This window comes from Oryx dammah, unplaced genomic scaffold, assembly GCF_014754425.2.
Source record: "Oryx dammah isolate SB20612 unplaced genomic scaffold, SCBI_Odam_1.1 HiC_scaffold_9, whole genome shotgun sequence".
Taxonomy (NCBI): Eukaryota; Metazoa; Chordata; class Mammalia; order Artiodactyla; family Bovidae; genus Oryx; species Oryx dammah.
This window is the reverse complement of record NW_024070193.1, coordinates 20,811,048-20,830,591: the sequence shown is the minus strand read 5'-3', so window position 1 is coordinate 20,830,591 and position 19,544 is coordinate 20,811,048. Positions and strand designations below refer to the sequence as shown.

Here is a 19,544-nt window from a genome sequence, read left to right as displayed (position 1 = left end):
CCTCTTAGATGACCATAAGGATCTATTTGCATTTTTCTGAAGTTGTCCCATTTATACTGTATTCCATTGGATTAGCCTTCTACTTGAAGCATTCAATTTTCTGGTCTATAAAATAAAATCTGAGAAAACAGTAACCTCATCGGGTTTCTCTCATTTGATGATTTCTAAAAGTGCTGAGACGCTTAGAAGGGTGAACACCCCAGAATCTCTCCATACCATGGAAACAATGGAAGTAAGCGTCCTGGTCCATCTTCAGGGTTCTGACTGTTCTCACACATCATTCTCAGAGCAGACACTTGGGGAGCCAGGGCTGGAGGACAATGTCTCCTGATCACTGCTCTGGAAGGTTGACATCTGTCTGCCGTTCTGTCACTGTTCACACCTCAGGACAAGACTCTGGGCCATATTTCATGAAATCAGACCTCCAAGAGCATATCTCCTCTCCTGTCCTGGCTCTGCCTTAAGTACGCCAGCTGGACACTGTATAGCTTACGAGCATGAACATGTCAAGGAGTTTTAGCTTATCTCCTACACAACTGATTGTGGAGAAATTACAATTTTACTTAAGCATCCCATTGACACTGGAAACTCTCACAGTGGAACGAACCTGCAGCTAGGTTTTCCCTAATGCACGGGAACTATCTTCAAAGTAAATTTTGGTTTGCTTTGACTTAACTGTCCTACTTGAGCAGCCTGGTGGTAGAAGGCTCTACGTGGCAGAAGGCTCTATATTGTTTGCGGGTGAAAGCTGCCTACTGTCTTATGAAGTACAATCTTGCCAGCCAAGGAAACTAAAATACGAAAGTTCAACCTCACTTCCCATTCCCAGACAGAATGAACATGTTCATTTAAGAAATAAGTATTCGCTACAAAAAAAGTCCAGGGATATTTTCAAATTACTCAACAGGAATACTTGGTCTGGTTTGAGAAACAATTCATGGTCCTCTGACCCAAATCTCTTAAGTGTCAATGTTTTAGACTCATTAAAAAGCTGATATATTATATCAAATTGCCATAGCATATACTTGGTATCTTACAGTTTTGTCAATTATACCACACTTAAGCTTAAATTTAAAGTATACGATTAAATAAAAAATATTTTTTAAACCCACAGATACATATCATCAGTAAATTGGCTGCACAGACAAATCTAAGAGCTAAAGATATTTTTACACGTTCTGCGTCATCAATTTCTACTTCCATTTTGAATCCATGTATATTTTATCTTCATGATAAGCAGGGGTTTTTCTCGGGGAGGGGGGGTTATAATTTGTTTTGTTGTATCTGTATTTGTTTTGCTGTCTACAATATAAAAATATTATAAATAACGACAACTTTTAAGTTTTCCATCACTTTTCTTAAGCTCAAATTTACTCTATTTTAATTGCACATACTTCTCACACCAGAAATGCATAGCCCATTAAGCTCTACTTGCCTTTGCATTGAGTAATAAGATTCCGTTAATTAATAAACCCTTCTACAACTCGTCATTAACTCTAATGCCATCCATCTCCAAACATAGCCAAACTGTAAGAAGCAAAGTGCACAAAATGGGACGAAATACAAGGCACAAAATACTCGACCAAGGATAATAAAATGCCTTGAGAAGTCCTGACCAGGAAACGTAGCACAAAGAATGTTGTACAGAAGCTTGCCCTCTGCAGCCTTGTTCTCTTTCCCCGAAGAGACACACCCTCAGCCATGGAAAGGATCTGTCGAAAACCAATACTCCCTTTTTCCTTGTCTGCTTTTTGGGGGGAAGGTCTGAGGACACAGTTATAGAGGAAATTCTCCTGCTGTGTACAGCTAGAAGAGTAAGGATTGCTACACCAATGAACAGTGCCAAAAATACCCGACTGTTGGCCATAAGAAAAATAATTTCACATTGGAAAATTGCTCAGTGCTTAAATTGGAAAGAAAATCTCTAGGCTACTAGCACTTTCACAAACACAACTTTCTCAAGAATGAAGCTCCTTTCCTTCAAGTGCCTCTTTTTTTTTTTTTTGTCCCTCTGGTTTTTCCAAACAGGAAAGATCCCTGTGAGAACAGAAAAGATTTCCTTCTTTCCTTTTCTACAGAAGGTCGCTGTGAACATTCATCACCAGTGCTGGCTGTGAGAGCTTCCATTGGTGAGTTATCACAAATAAAGTTCAGGGACACCATCAACACATTACTCCTCATTACCAGGAAAGTTAAGCCTCGAGTCAGGGACAAGAAAGAAAGTTTTTCAACGAAAAGCCGGCATTCCCAACAGGCCAGATTACTTTCCAATTGCCTTTTATTTTTTGCAATTATTGTGTTACTTACTTCCTACTTGGGAACTTGGAGGGAAAGTGAAGAGGTGAACAGTAATAAACTGGCAAGGAAGTCAAAGAAACTGTACTGAGAAGACAAGAATGTGGCCTTAAAGGAGCTATTCCACAAGCAAACTCATTGAGAAAAGTCAAAATAACGCTTCCCTGTCAGAAAACAAGGAAGCTTTTATTGGCTCTGCCATTGATGGAAACTTAAGTGCTTAGGGAAGTTGCTTAACCTGTCTAGGGCACTTAATCCCTGGGAGGATTTGGAAAAGTCACTAGGATGTGTAACAGGAAGTAACATTATTGACTCATGGCCCCATACCTCTTGGCTAAGCCTACCCAGTGCAACTTACATAAATCCTAGTGCCTCCATTTACTCATTTGCAAAATCGAGAAAATAATGGTGGTGATCTGATAGAGGTTACCATGAAATCCAGGAGGTCTGAGCACCCTTCCTGGGACAGTGTTATCTATCGTTATGATCGTTAGTACTGTTATCACGATAGTTTTCCTTATTCACACGAAGGTACGAGTTAAGTTGCTTCCATTGTGTCCAACCCCTGGCAATCCTATAGACTGTAGCCCTCCAGGCTCCTCTGTCCACGGGATTCTCCATGCAAGAATATTGGAGTGGGTTGCCATGCCCTCCTCCAGCCGATCTTCCCCATCCAAGGATCAAACCCATTTCCCATGAGCACCACCTGGGAAGCCCCTCATTCACCAACTTGCTCACAACTCACTACTCCTTAATGTTTACACTTTTTAACATTTCTTTCTCTCCCTCCTCGCATGCCTCTTTAGAGTCCCCCTAGATTCAATCTAACTCTCTCCCTGTAGATTTTATTCATAACAAGTCGCTTATCACTTAATCTCCAGTTTTCTGGTGTTCCAAATGAAAGAAATATGACCTTCCAGAGTTTTAAGTAGTGTCAAAAATGTACAACTTATCAGGTTTTCTGTCAACCTGAGAAGAGCACGCAATTTAGAACTTAGGGACAACAAATGAAAATGAAACAAGTATGATTTTGTTATTAGTGTTACTGTTTCTGAACAACTTAAGATTCTTAAGGCAAAAAAGTAGCCCTCAATAGCTACAGTAAACCAACATTGAGGAGAATACTACAAAATGTAAAGTCTACTAAAAATGGCATTTAAAAGTTCTGACTAAGAAAGGCACAGAAGACAAATACCACATGTTATCACTTATATATGGAATCTAAAAAATAAAACCAATGAACGAATATAACAAAAAAGAAGCAGACTCACAATACAGAGAACAGACAGAGGCGAGAGGGAAGTGGAGAGGAACGAAACAGAGTAGGGGATTAAGAAGTACAAACTATTACATATAAACAAGCTATAAGGATACATTGTAGAACACAGAGAATAGAGCCAGTATTTCATAAAAAACTTTAAAATGGAGTGTAACTAAAATACTGAGTCACTGTTACACACCTGAAACTAGTATAACAATGTAAATCAACTAGACTTCAATAAAGAAATAAACATAAAAAAAAAAACCTTCAAAAAACTAAGGAAAGTAATATTTGAAATCCTTGGTGTACAAAAAGGAGTAAGCCCATATATGTCCACAGTGAGTCAAAACAAACATATCTTATAAAGGTGCAAGAGGTAACAAGTAATCAAGTTCACCAAAAGGTGCATAAAGCATAGGAAATTTCACTCATATTCAATTTCCCACTACCTTAACAGAGAAAGTGCAAAAAATGGACCCCTGAAGATGAACACTGGAACTGTTACTGGAGTGATCCCCAGGCACCAGGACTCAATTTACTGAATAGCAAAACCTGCTTTTTCCTTTCTGAGGACCACAGTGATTCAACACCAATGAATTACTGTGTGATCACCTACAGCCAGGAGGACAAAAGGAGTGTCGGGAAGAGAAATAAAAATGCTTTACTTTTATGTCAATTTGATTACCCAGATATTTGGTGAAAAACTTTTAGCTTCTAGATGAGATTAGCATCTAAATCCATAGACTGAGTAAAGCAGATGGCCCTCCTCAATGTGGGTGAGCATCATCCAAGCTGTTGAGGATCTGAATAGAACAAAAAGGCCTAGGAACAAGAAATCAAGCTCTTCCTGACTGCTGAGCTGGGATTTTGCTCTTCTGAAGGCTTCAGACTCAGATGGATCTTACACCAGAGGCTCTGCTGGGTCTCATGGGACATTTCAGCTTCTATAATCATATGAGCCAGTCCCATATTAAAAAACCTTTCTACTTTCATTTATCTGGTTTAACTTTGATTTATACACATCCTACTGATGCTGTTCACTCTAATACATCTACCAAAATCCTATAATCTCTAACTGCTTGCCCAGACTTTTTTCGCAAAATTTACTTTTTCACTACTACTAACAAAAGCCAAAAGATAAAAAAATATTTAAAAATATGTATGACCAATTCAAAACAAAACCCAATATTCACATTTTCCCAATTTCAATAGACCTTTTTCTCTGTTTCACAATTTGCTGGATTGATCCAGGATCCAAAAAAGGTCCATATATAAACTGAGGCCATCCTAAATCTCTTTTAACCTATAAGTTCCCCTTTCATCTCCTTTACCCACTGTGTTTTAAGACTTAAGTCTTTCATAAAGTTTCCATGGTCTGAATTTTGCCAGTATTACTCATTATATCCCCATGGTGTCATTTAACTTGTTACCACTATTTATTTTCTATAAATGACAGACCTAGAGGCTTGCTCACACTAAAGTTTCATTTTTGGCAAGACTACTCTATTGATAAAGAGTTGTATTTGGAATGCTAAAGTAGGAAGTCAAGAAGTAACAGGCAAATTTGGCCTTGGAATGCGGAATGAAGCAGGGCAAAGGCTAATAGAGTTTTGCCAAGAAAACACACTGGTCATAGCAAACACCCTCTTCCAACAACACAAGAGAAGACTCTACACATGGACATCACCAGATGGTCAACTCCAAAATCAGATTGATTATATTCTTTGCAGCCAAATATGGAGAAGCTCTACACAGTCAACAAAAACAAGACCAGGAGCTGACTGTGGCTCAGATCATGAACTCCTTATTACCAAATTCAGACTCAAATTAAACAAAGTAGGGAAAACCACTAGACCATTCACGTATGACCTAAACCAAATCCCTTATGAATATACAGTGGAAGTGAGAAATAGATTTAAGGGCCGAGATCTGATAGATAGCCTGCTGAACTATGCAAAGAGGTTTGTGACCCTGTACAGGAGACAGGGATCAAGACCATCCCCATGGAAAAGAAATGCAAAAAAGCAAAACGGCTGTCTGGGGAGGCCTTACAAATAGCTGTGAAATGAAGAGAGGCAAAAAGCAAAGGAGAAAAGGAAAGATATAAGCATCTGAATGCAGAGTTCCAAAGAATAGCAAGAAGAGATAAGAAAGCCTTTCTCAGCGATCAATGCAAGGAAATAGAGGAAAACAACAGAATGGGAAAGACTAGAGATCCCTTCAAGAAAATTAGAGATACCAAGGGAACATTTCATGCAAACATGGGCTCGATAAAGGACAGAAATGGTATGGACCTAACGGAAGCCGCAGATATTAAGAAGAGGTGGCAAGAATACACGGAAGAACTGTACAAAAAAGATCTTCACGACCCAGATAATCATGATGATGTCATCACTAATCTAGAGCCAGACATCTTGGAATGTGAAGTCAAGTGGGCCTTAGAAAGCATCACTAGGAACAAAGCTAGTGGAGGTGATGGAATTCCAGTTGAGCTGTTTCAAATCCTGAAAAGATGATGCTGTGAAAGTGCTGCACTCAATATGCCAGCAAATTTGGAAAACTCAGCAGTGGCCACAGGACTGGAAAAGGTCAGTTTTCATTCCAATCCCAAAGAAAGGAAATGCCAAAAAATGCTCAAACTACTGCACAATTGCACTCATCTCAATGCTAGTAAAGTAATGCTCAAAATTCTCCAAGTCAGGCTTCAGCAATATGTGAAGCGTGAACTTCCTGATGTTCAAGCTGGTTTTAGAAGAGGCAGAAGAACCAGAGATCAAACTGCCAACATCCGCTGGATCATGGAAAAAGCAAGAGAGTTCCAGAAAAACATCTACTTCTGCTTTATTGACTATGCCAAAGCCTTTGACTGTGTGGATCACAATCAACTGTGGAAAATTCTGAAAGAGATGGGAATACCAGACCACCTGACCTGCCTCTTGAGAAATCTGTATCCAGGTCAGGAAGCAACAGTTAGAACTGGACATGGAACAACAGATTGGTTCCAAATAGGAAAAGGAGTACATCAAGGCTGTATATTGTCACCCTGCTTATTTAACTTCTATGCAGAGTACATCATGAGAAACGCTGGACTGGAAGAAACACAAGCTGGAATCAAGATAGCTGGGAGAAATATCAAGAACCTCAGATATGCAGATGACACCACCCTTATGGCAGAAAGTGAAGAGGAACTAAAAAGCCTCTTGATGAAAGAGAAAGAGGAGAGCGAAAAAGTTGGCTTAAAGCTCAACATACAGAAAACGAAGATCATGGTATTCGGTCCCATCACTTCATGGGAAATAGATGGGAAAACAGTGGAAACAGTGTCAGACTTTATTTTTGGGGCTCCAAAATCACTGCAGATGGTGTTTGCAGCCATGAAATTAAAAGACGCTTACTCCTTGGAAGAAAAGTTATGATCAACCTAGATAGCATATTCAAAAGCAGAGACATTACTTTGCCGACTAAGGTCCATCTAGTCAAGGCTATGGTTTTTCCAGTGGTCATGTATGGAAGTGAGAGTTGGACTGTGAAGAAGGCTGAGCACCGAAGAACTGATCCTTTTGAACTGTGGTATTGGAGAAGACTCTTGAGAGTCCCTTGGACTGCAGGGAGATCCAACCAGTCCATTCTGAAGGAGATCAACCCTGGGATTTCTTTGGAAGGAATGATGCTAAAGCTGAAACTCCAGTACTTTGGCCACCTCATGCGAAGAGTTGACTCATTGGAAAAGACTCTGATGCTGGGAGGGATTGGGGGCAGGAGGAGAAGGGGACGACAGAGCATGAGATGGCTGGATGGCATCACGGACTCGATGGACGTGAGTCTGAGTGAACTCCGGGAGATGGTGATAGACAGGGAGGCCTGGCGTGCTGCGATTCATGGGGTCTCAAAGAGTCGGACACAACTAAGCGACTGAGCTGAACTGAACTACCTAGCAAGAAGTACATCGTGTTTAGGTGTTCCCATATTTATAATGATAGAAGCCCTCAATGATCATTGCCTACATCTGCAAATTTATCAGGGGTGGCAAAACTATATCACTACTGGCACAATTCTCTCTGAATCCGCTGGAAACTATAATTCTAGTAATCTTAAAGGCAGTAGTGTGATTTATTATCTGAAGTACTTCTAAAAGAGACTCTTTACTGACCATTTAGTTACCAGTGTGGGCATGTTCAGTCTCTCAACCATGTCCCACTTTTTGAGACCCCATGGACTATGGCCCACCAGGCTCCTCTGTCCATGGGATTCTTTAGGCAAGAATATTCGAGTGGATTGCCATGCCCTCCTCCAGGGGATCTTCCCGAGCCAGGGATCAAATTCTTTACCACTGCACCACCTAGGAAGTCCATTTAGTTACCTGGGTATACTTATTTCATCAGCGTTTCTTTAGGCTTTAAGGTTGTCTGAACCAAGGAGCACAAAGAAGCTAAGACTTTACTAAACTCTCCAGGAAGAGCTCATGGGAATAATACTGCCTCATTTCTATCACATTCACAGTAATATGTCTGCTGGTTTATACTTGAAGATCTGCTTGGTTAGTTATAAATTCTATGGTTCACATTTCTTTCCATGATTATCTTATTTATGATGTTCTATAGCTTATCTGGCATAAAGCACTGCTGTTAAAAAAAGTCTCATGAGAACCTAATTTTCTTCCTTATAGTGATGAAGTCTTTTTGCTTGCATGCTCAAAGGTATGTTTTCTTTGCATTAAAGGCCATACTTTTACTATACTATGTCTCAGTGATGATTTGAGATGATTTCATGGGGAACAAAGTGGCCCTTTCAATATACAGCTTCAAGGACTCTTTCTTCAATAAAGTTTTCTAATGGTTTTTTATATTCGTTTTTTTCTGTTTGATTTCAATCTCATCTTATAGGTCTCCTGTTATACATACTTGGTTCTTCTTTAGGTAGTTTCTATACAATAGTTCCTTAAATTCTTTTCATTACTATATTTTCGTTTAACTGTTAAAATATTTCATCTCATCTTCTTCTACTTTTCTCAAAATATAAACTGTTGTGTTTACCTGCTCCTGCGTATTTTTCTAGTTTACTCTTAATTTCTAAAAATCAGTTTTATCTGTACTTTTTTCATGAACTCTCCCATCTTTCTTTTCAAACCATTTCTGTTTCTCTAATGACCTTTCACACTTCCATCATGCAAATATTTTGTCCCGTTTTAAAATATCATGTATACAGTTTTCAGCTCTTGTGAGTATTGTTCCTTATTTTCTGTTTAACTATAACTTTGTATGGAGTTATTATCCTAGTCCCATTTTTTTTTTCCTATAAAATAAACATCCCACAATATGGGAAGGGTCTGTAGCTGTGTTCTTGTTCAAATGAACAGAAGTGCTGTCACAACGACAGTCAACAGCTGTGACCTTCTGCTTTTACAGATCTGTCTTTTCAATGCCCACACATTTACCGAAACCCTGTTTCTCTTGGACCCTCATGGCCCAATTTTGTTCAATCTGGGCTCTACTCCCAGCACTTCTCCCTTGATGCTGACTCTTACCTTGGAAGGGACATTCAGGATGTCAGCTTATAAAATAACAGAGCCAGGAGATTACCAGACCTTACTGTTTCCCAGTCTCCTTGAACTCACTGTAGAACTAGAGAGCCTGTTACAACTCTCAGCTCTTCGACATAATTCCTATGGGCTCATCACACTTTTCTTCGGGATCTGCAGCTTACTTGGGAGATTTTGAATCATTCACTCCCTTCCAGGGCCAAGTCCTACACAGGTCTTACAGCTATCACTGTTTTGTCTCATCCACACATACTCTGAGACTAATGAAGATACCTTAAGTCCTAGTTTTATAGCAAATATTGCATGTGGGTTTCTATGTTAGCTCTCCTAGTTGCTACATTTTATTCATGGAGACGTTTGAGGTTTAAAACCTATTACCACTGGTATCACTTCCCAGAACTCACTGGAAACTCAATTTATGAGTCCAAAGCCAACCAATTAAACTTTTAGTATTTCTTATAGATACTAAAAGTACATTAAAATATTCCAATTTCCCCTAAACCAAAGACCCCCACTTCCTCATGTTTTCCATGATTTTTTTGCTTTTCAACATAAAATTATTTTAGAGATTAAACCTAAAAGATTTAGCAATAAGTTTTTCTAAGATTATCATTAGCCCTTTGTAAATTTATTATGAAATACACAAACACAGAAGAGAAATCAACTAACGAAATCCTTATGTACCTATCAATAAACTTTAGAGCATTTAATTTAATGTTGTGAACAAATTATCCCCCCAAAAAATATCCATTTCCATACACATTTTCAAGTGAAACTGTTCTAATCAGCACATTGAGACATCAGCCTTCAAACCTGCTTACCCTTTATCCCATTGCCATTCTCAACCAAACTTTCATCATCTCTCACCAAAGTCACCAAAACCAGCCATCTATATCCCTCTTCTGTGTGGATCACAATAAACTGTAGAAAATTCTGAAAGAGATGGGAATACCAGACCACCTGACCTGCCTCTTGAGAAATCTGTATGCAGGTCAAGAAGCAACAGTTAGAACTGGACATGGAACGACAGACTGGTTCCAAACAGGAAAAGGAGTACGTCAAGGCTGTATATTGTCACCCTGCTTATTTAACTTCTATGCAGAGTACATCATGAGAAACGCTGGACTGGAAGAAACACAAGCTGGAATCAAGGTTGCTGGGAGAAATATCAAGAACCTCAGATATGCAGATGACACCACCCTTATGGCAGAAAGTGAAGAGGAACTAAAAAGCCTCTTGATGAAAGAGAAAGAGGAGAGCGAAAAAGTTGGCTTAAAGCTCAACATTCAGAAAACGAAGATCATGGCATCTGGTTCCATCACTTCATGGGAAATAGATGGGGAAACGGTGGAAACAGTGTCAGACTTTATTTTGGGGGGCTCCAAAATCACTGCAGATGGTGATTGAAGCCATGAAATTAAAAGATGCTTACTCCTTGGAAGAAAGGTTATGACCAACCTAGATAGTATATCCAAAAGCAGAGACATTACTTTGCCGACTAAAGTCCATCTAGTCAAGGCTATGGTTTTTCCAGTAGTCATGTATGGAAGTGAGAGTTGGACTGTGAAGAAGGCTGAGCACCAAAGAATTGATGCTTTTGAACTGTGGTGTTGGAGAAGACTCTTGAGAGTCCCTTGGACTGCAAGGAGATCCAACCAGTCCATTCTGAAGGAGGTCAACCCTGGGATTTCTTTGGAAGGAATGATGCTAAAGCTGAAACTCCAGTACTTTGGCCACCTCATGAGAAGAGTTGACTCATTGGAAAAGACTCTGATGCTGGGAGGGATTGGGGGCAGGAGGAGAAGGGGACGACAGAGGATGAGATGGCTGGATGGCATCACGGACTCAATGGACACGAGTCTGAGTAAACTCCGGGAGTTGGTGATGGACAGGGAGGCTTGGCGTGCTGCGATTCATGGGGTCGCAAAGAGTCGGACACGACTGAGTGACTGGACTGAACTGAACCGATATCCTTCTTCAATCCATTTTAAAATAATATATAAACAAATAGAATACACAAAAAAACTAGCAAGGAGCACACAGAATCTGAGTCTAAAGCAGCCTTGCAGGAGGGAAAACGTACTGGATTTAGCGCTAGGCAAACATGAGTTTCAATTCTATCGCCATTATTGGCCTAAGTCTTAGCATCTTTATAAAACTGGGATGATAACTGTTGCTCCCTGATAGAGTTGCTGCCTGGGGTAATAAGATCTGGCACACAACAGTATTTTTCTGGGGAGATGTCCAAGGAATAATTGGCTTCCTAAACCTTAAAAACCAGTAGAGCTAATATTGTACCTTTCATGGGATACAGCTTAACAGTCTGCCATTTTTCTGGTACTATGAATTCTTTTCAGGACTACCAAGACACAAAACAGCAACAAGTCAAAATTCCTCCTCTGAACTAAAGTAAAGCTACCTTGCTATCTGAACTCCACATCCTTGGGTCTCAATTTCCTCACCAGATAAACGTAAAAACTTCACTAGACAATCTTGAAGGCATCTTTATAGATTTCGTAACAAACTTTAAAAAGTTATTTGACTGCAGGCAAGGAACACTAGCAAACTAAAGGCCTGAGTTCTGCTACTGAATGATCTTCATTTGCATTAATATTTTCAGGGGTTAAGGATGGTCAGTAACCACTGAGTTTATGAAGCAAGTGTGAAAGTGAAAGTGTTAGTCCCTCAGTCCTGTCTGACTCTTTGCGATCCCATGGACTATAGCCTGCCAGGGTCCTCTATCTGTGAAAATCTCCAGGCAAGAATACTGGAAGTGGGTTGCCATTCCCTTTTCCAGGCATCTTCCCGACCCTGGGATCAAACCCGGGTCTCCCACATTGTGGGCACAGTCTTTATCCTTATGAAATAAACTGCAATTAAATAAATAATAAAATAATTAGATGTACATTCTAGAATTTCTAAGCACTAGTCATGTTTCGAAGCAAATCAAAAAAGTGATCTGCTTTGTTCACGTCTGTATCCGCAGTGCCTGTTAACACTGACCAGCATGTAACAGGAGCTTTGTAAGTATTTGTTGGATGGATGAATTGGCCTCTCCAAACCTAATAAAAGCCACAGTATTGTTCATCTTGTCTGGTAACGACCAAGATCAAAAGAGCAATATGGTTCTCAACAAGCTCTGGCAATACGGAACTGATAAACTCCTTTTTGCTCAGTGAAACAGTGAGGCCCCATCATCTGAATTCCTAAACCTTAACAAAATATAAGCTCATATTCTCCTGTTAGCTTAAATTAGAGATGGCACTGGGAAATGGTTATCTGCACTACAACGTAATGCCCATCTCCACCCTGCAGTAGAAATGGAATTACAACCAGTAAAAAGAAGCAATGGGATTTCTTTTAATAATAAAACTAAATTTGAGAAACCAAAAGCCATTAACAATCAAACTAGGAGACAGGTCACAGAACTCGAGTCTGAAATAGCCTTGCAAGACGGGAATATATACTAGATCTGGAGCTGGGCAAATGTAAGTTTGAATCCTGCCTCCCCTGCTGGCCTAAGTCTGAGCATCTAGAGAAAACTGGGATGAAAACTGTAGCTCCCTCACAGAGTTGCTGCCTGGGGTAATGAGATCAGGCGCACAAAGCACTTGGCAATATACCTGGCACAAAGCAGTCATGCAATGAAATTTATTTTCCAGAGTCCCTTCCTATCATCCTAGATAAATACATGATGGTGTGAAAAAAAGACAGAAGTAGAAAAGAAGAGATACTCGACAAGGGTATGTAAGTTTTTACATATGTACGTCTTTCCCCTTTAGCTTATACATAAAAGACTACACACCCTAGGTAGCTAAACCTAACACTTTCACTTTCACACTTGCTTCATAAACTCAGTGGTTACTGACCATCCTTAACCCCTGAAAATATTATGGAGGAGCCTGGCTACAGTCCATAGCGTCACCAAGAGTCAAACATGACTTAGCAGCTAAACAACCACCAAATACAAGCTCCTCTGCAAGATGGTCCAAGAACAAATCCCAGGGCGATGTCCATGCTGGGTTAGTTAACGATGGACACGGTTGAGGAGCCCACTCTACAGCCAGAAGGCCCAAGTTCAAATCCTCCTCCATCATTTATTAACTGTGACTTTGGACAGGTGGTGCCTTTTCTCCACTTCAATTTCATTGTCTTTAAAAATAATATCTCATAAGATTTCTGTAAGGATTAATGTAATACCTGAAAGGCACTTAGGAGAAAGCTTGGCACATACTAAAACATTATGTAAATGTTTGGGACACAACAAAACACTTTGCCATGTGATAATATTAACTGCCCCTTCATCATAAGATTGTTGGGATAAATCAAACATAATAGTTCACGTAAAGTGTATAGCACTGGGCCAGGACCACAGTATTAGTTCAATAAATGACTATTAACACTTCAAATACAACTACTACTGTTATTTTAAAGGCATCCAGAACTCTTCAAAACTAAGACGGCTGAAAAATAAATCAGTAGAAGTAAGCATGTACACACAGACATACACACACATTTTAGTTCTTTTATTCCTCACTCTTTCTTCCTGTGCCATTAAGTTGAGCCCCATGCAATACCTCATTCTAGAAGGTTTATTATGTCCCACACCATACTAACCTGCCCTAGTGTCTCAAGACCCTGGTGTTTGCTAAACAATAATGGATGAAAAGTTGCTTAAGGTAATCTAAGCAATTATTCAGTGAGTGTAACAATACTGATCTTTGGATTTAAAATTTAAATTTCTCCATAAGGCATGGGGCATTTAAGACCATAAGACAGGTATGCACATTTAAATGAATCCAGCATCTGAACCAGTAGGTGCACATTAAATATTCATCAAACCAACAAAACAGTTGTTCATAGCATTTTTATCAGCTTCAATGACCTCAAACACTTCCACACTTTTATCTGTATCACCCAATTTAACTCCAGGCTCTGACCAACTTGGGAAGGACTACCGAAGGTGGATTATCAGCAGAGCCCCAAGGGCACAGAACTTCTTTGAAGACCCAGAGCCATTTAGGTGACAAGAGGCTGCCCCTTAGGGACTTCCCAGGTGGCACTAGGGGCAAAGAATCTACCTGCCAAGAAGGAGAAGTAAGAGATGTGGGTTCGATCCCTGGATTGGGAAGAACCCCTGGAGGAAGAAATGACAAGCTACTCCAGTACTCTTGCCTCGAAAATCCCATGAACAGAGAAGCCATGGGGTCGCAAAGATTCAGACACGACTGAAGTGACTTAGCATGCACGATGCCTCGTAAGAATCTGAACTGTGGTTGTTCTTGTTGCTGTGGTTCAGTCACTCAGTCATGTCCAACTCTTTGCAACCCCATGGACTGCAGCTCTCCAGGCTTCCCTGAACTGTGGAAAGCAGCTAATTGAGGAGCTCCCTGAAAACTTAGGAAATTTAATATTGAATCTGAGTTTAAGTTGGTGAGCAAAGACACGTTATGTGTAGAAGAATCCTCAACCTCTACAGGAAGCAGCTCTTCGAGGCAATATATGCAAGCATAGGAAGTCTAATACCAAATCTGAGTTAATACTGGTGAGTTTTCATTGCACTGTAAAATGTCCATATCCATTCTGAATAATCTTCAACCTTGTATGACAGATGATTATGTACAAAAGGAAAATTGATCATGCCCTGGAATGAAGGTGGAGAATAAATATTTGTTATTTGTTGAATGGCTAACAAACGGACTGACAGCGAATGAATGAGTGAGCGGCAGGAGCTCAATTACCTCGAGGACAGAAAATCTAATGTCGTTGCTATGACACTAAAAGCAAAACAAACAAAAAAAATTAAAACCACCAAAAAGAAGCTGCCAGGAAATCTGTTCTGTGCAGCAAGGATGTGCTCTATCAGGGTACACACATCTCTTCACCCTGCAAAACCACAAGCATTTTAAAATCTGTTCTATGCTAGCACTTTTACTTCTCGAGACACTGAGGAAAGACTCATGGTTCTCGCCACTATATCCTCGAGCACACTGTGAAATAAAAGCTTCTTTTGAAGATGGCCTAATAATAAATTAAATTACTTCTGTTATGCCACAACTAATGGAGAGAAAGCACACCGCTCAAGATGAACAATAGTCTAACCCGTTAGATCTGATTTGTAACCTAATGGTATTCTGGTTCTGGCAGAGGAACAAAACAAAACCCAAGCTGTAATAACAGGCAAGGTGTGTTGGCAGCACTCTGGAGGGAGTTTTTATATCTGAAGCCTGCGGGAATTTGGAAAAGGGCCATGGCACTATTTTTTTTCCTTATCTGACTGACACAGCCGATTATACCTTTAAATTAAGTCTAATAATGCATACCAGCCTTTGTTAATCAGAATATGAAAGCTAAAGTTGTGTTTTGTGGAAAAGCAGATCATCTTGCAGTACTGAAAACGGGCGTGATTGACGCTGGGGCTTCACTGGAATTCCGCTTCGGTCAAACAGAGAGCAGGTTATGTGACCTTGAAAGAGATGGATTCATTTTCCCACATGGCTCACCACACCCACTCCTCAGTTTTCTGAACAAAGAATAGATACTTTATGAGTTAACTTGGCTGTTGAACAGGTCACACTTCTGTTCTAATAATATTGTGTGACTCCCCCAAAAGGAAAAGAACCATGGCAGTGGACAACAGAAAGGCTGCTTTCTTGCTCACTGGGGTTCAGGTACACTGGGTGACATCATGATGCGTAAAGCTAAAGGTCGGGGCCAGGATGCCCTCTATCTCTCATTGTGGGACCAGCAGCAACCTGGGTCATGGTCCACTTAAGGCAGGCAGCAGGGCAGAGAGACCAAGAAACATCATGCAAGGACATGGAAGCCCTCTACCCACATGCTTCCAGTATATCCCACAAGACAAAGTCCAGTCCAAACTCTAAGGGACAGAAAAGTGTTCACCTACCTGGAGGCAGAGCAGAGTCACTCAGCCAAGGGGCTGCAAGGGCAATTATAGGAAGGGAGCATCCAGTCTGCACAACAATCAGTTCTGCCCACACACAATAATCAGATCTGCACAATTCACCTGAGCTTGCCCTCCTGCTGACAGCCTCTCATTTTCCACCACAGTTACATGGAAATAGGCTAAGAGGACGTGGGACGCAGGAATAATCCATTCACTGGCTGACAGGTGCCATTCAGATCCTCATTTTCTCTCTCTCTTTCTTTCTCTCTGATGTTCACTTGGTGATAGAACCCTAAAGTAATATAGTCCACAAAAGCAACTTCAACTGCTCTATTTATAGTCCTTCTTGGTGACTAAATTTCTTTGTCCTTGAATTCCCTATAATTCATCATATTAAATGCCCACTCATTCCAATTAGTTTCAGTGGCTCTGTCACTTGCCAGTATGGTCTGTAAAGAGGCCACAGTGGCAACAACAGAATTTCTATCTAGACGGTGATGACAGGAGAAATCTGTCCAAAGAGTTGAGTCTAGGAATGGGCCCCAAGACCCAGAAACTTGTCTTCTAGCACAGATTGTAAAATTAGCACATCACTGTTCTTACTGAGGGTATGTGTCTCAAAGGAGATTGGGGACTAATGGAATCTTTTTTTTCTTTACAAATATTAAGTGAAGATTTCCTTTAGCAATGTCACTGACTTTGAGAAGCCCCCTAAAAAGAAATCACTTCCTTTGGCTTATTATTTGTTTTTCATCCATCCCTCTCTCATCTCTCCTTCTTTGGGAATCTTGGTATTTCTTTGTAACCTTTCAAGTGACTGATTTCCAGATCAATACTTGCAGCTGTGTACTCAAATCCAAAATTTCTCCTGCCTGTGGACCACTTCTTCCTGGATAGCCTACTTTCCCCCTGAATGCACTCTACACAACCCTCTACCACTGCCCATATGCTCTTTATAAACGGTATTTTCTTCCTGTCTCTTGCATCTCCTACTGAGCACACATTTGGGGTCCAACATGCCATTAGGGGCAGATACCACTGGCTGTGTCACCACATTCCAGGAACCTCTTTTGTAGCTATGAGATGGGCAGGAGATTCAATCTCAAGCAGAAGGGACCCAAGGTGGAATGTTCAATGGGGTTTCTGGAGAAGGTCTGACTTCCTGACAGGAAGATAACTGTGGAAAGAAACTGTTCTTTTTCTGATATTCTCCCAGGCATTGTATTGAAATCATGAGAGGACAGAGCATCAAGGTCTCTGCATTTGATCAAAATGATTCCCTAGTCCCCAACTGTCAAGTGAACAAAACCTAAACTCCTGAGGTCAGTATTAAAATGCCTTCATTATCCAGGGCACATCCATCTTGCCAGCTGATGTCTATTTCCCTTCATATCAGTTGGGAATAATTATATGACTAACCACTGGTACCGAGAGCTTATGATGCACCAAATGGCCTGTTAAACACGCTACATACAGTATTCACTAACTTACTCCATACAACCCAAGGTGGTCAGTGTTATCAAACCCATAACACAAATCATAGGACAAGAACTCAATGCAAGTTTCTCTCCATAAAGCACATACTTTTCAACCACTGTTTCCTGGGTACCTTCTATGTGAAAGTGAAAGTGAAGTCGCTCAGTCGTGTCCAACTCTTTGCGACCCTGTGAACTGTAGCCCTCCAGGCTTCTCTGTCCATTGGATTCTCCAGGCAAGAATACTGGAGTGGGTTGCCATTTCCTTCTCCAGGGGATCTTCCCAACCCAGGGATCGAACCCGGGTCTCCTGCATTGCAGGCAGACGCTTTATCCTCTGAGCCATCAGGGAAGCCAGACACTAATACATCCTATCCTTTCCACAACCAGTTTATCTTTCTAATGATCCTACTCCTTGAGACCACTCGCTCTGGGCTTAGCTCAAAAAGCCACATCACAAAGGTGAAAGTCACTTCCTTTCATAAGATATTGCAAAACCATAAGCAATTGTGTTTTCCTTTGACAAAAAGAGACCTTGATGACCAATCTAGACAGCATATTAAAAAGTAGAGACATTACTTTGTCAACAAAGGTCTGTCTAGTCAAGGCTATGGTTTTTCCAGTAGTCATGTATGAATGTGAGAGTTGGACTGTGAAGAAAGCTGAGCACTGAAGAATTGATGCTTTTGAACTGTGGTGTTGGAGAAGACTCTTGAGAGTCCCTTGGACAGCAAGGAGATCTAACCAGTCCATCCTAAAGGAGACCAGTCCTGGGTGTTCACTGGAAGGACTGATGTTGAAGCTGAAACTCCAATACTTTGGCCACCTCATGTGAAGAGCTGACTCATTGGAAAAGACCCTGATTCTGGGAAAGATTGAGGGCAGGAGGAGGAGGGGACGACAGAGGATGAGCTGGTTGGATGGCATCAACAACTTGATGGACATGAGTTTGGATAAACTCCGGGAGTTGGTGATGAACAGGGAGGCCTGGCGTGCTGTTGTTCACGGGGTCGCAAAGAGTCAGACGTGACTGAGCGACTGAACTGAACTGAATCTGACAAAAAACGCAGTTTTCTCTTTTCCCTTTATAGCCTTCAGTCCTTCTTGTACTATGGTAATTTAACCATACCTTACATGAAATTTCAGGCTGCAAGCTCCTGACTACAATCTGATCAGCTACACATTCATTCTGTAATCTCCCCGCCGCCCAGGACAGTAAGAAGTGATGACATTAATTGAGTCTTTCCTATGCAGAAGATAATGCTTTACACATTCTTTTATTTATTCCTGTGATATTTTTACAAATTCTATTACCCTCATCTCTATCAGGAGGTAACAAGGTGTGGCAAGGTAGAGTTACCTGCCTAAGGTTATATATCTAATGGAATAAAAAATTCAAACCCAAGAGGTTCCATAAGAAATAACTTTAATATTATATTAACACTCCAGTTTTCATTAACTAAGATAACAAAAGATCTAACTCAAAACACTTGGATCAAAAGGCTCCATTAGGAGAGGAATCAAGTTTAAAAGCCTTTTTCATGGCCAGATATGAATAACAGGCTTGGATTTGAGGATAACCTTCACTGGGATATCTTAGCCAATTTCTGTGTGGGAGAGCAAGAAAGGGTGGAGTTTAATTCAATGTTATCTAGGCCAACAAACCTGTGTTCAATGTTCTGTATGTTCCAAAGATTGTCGGCCTCACTTTGTGTGTTTCATGAAAAACAGCAGTCTGTGTTACATAATTAAATCTGCTCTAAGATCCAATATCGCATTATGGAATTTAAATGACTTACATTCAAAGAAATCAATTCCTGCCAGAGAACGTTACGATAAGGTTGATAACCTGTATTAGGGATTCCCAAATCAAACCAAGGGACCACCTGCATACAAATTTTCTGGGATGCTTGGGGGGGGGAACAGATTTCATAGTTATGGAATAAGGGAGGGGTGTCACTTACAAAGGTCCCCAGGGGTGTAAGACTTGAGATTCCTGGATTCTAGTCTACTCTACACCTTAACCACTAACACTTTTGTACCTTACTTGCTTGAAAATAGCTGTGC

General features: G+C 40.6%; 1 protein-coding gene across 3 annotated transcripts in view; it reads right to left on the bottom strand.

Moving 5' to 3' along the window:
* The window catches only part of PTPRG (protein tyrosine phosphatase receptor type G), a 768,152-nt gene that overhangs the window by 502,509 nt on the left and 246,099 nt on the right, over nt 1–19,544 (bottom strand). The window lies entirely within an intron of this gene.